Here is a 341-nt window from a genome sequence, read left to right as displayed (position 1 = left end):
CCCTGATTTTGCATTATATTTGATAAAAAATTTTAAAAATTTTTCTTTTTTTTTCCCTCTATCTGTTTAACCCCATTTTTAAAACTTTTTTTTAAAGGGGTCCCTACTACTTTTTAAAATCAAAATTTTTTTATATACATATTCTATAGATTACCAATGCCATTTCACCTTTCGTTTCCTTTTCTTTGATTGTTTTAAATGTTTCCATTTAAAAGTATGACAGACGAAGGCTGGAGGAGAATTTTGCTTTATTAATTAACGATGTGGGGGAAGCAGCGGGCCCCCAGAGGAATTTTTATAACCCTTTTTAAAATGGTAAGATAAAGATAAATAATTTTCAA

The sequence above is a fragment of the Penaeus monodon genome, chromosome 30 (assembly GCF_015228065.2).
Source record: "Penaeus monodon isolate SGIC_2016 chromosome 30, NSTDA_Pmon_1, whole genome shotgun sequence".
Taxonomy (NCBI): domain Eukaryota; kingdom Metazoa; phylum Arthropoda; class Malacostraca; order Decapoda; family Penaeidae; genus Penaeus; species Penaeus monodon.
This window is presented reverse-complemented; position numbering follows the sequence as displayed.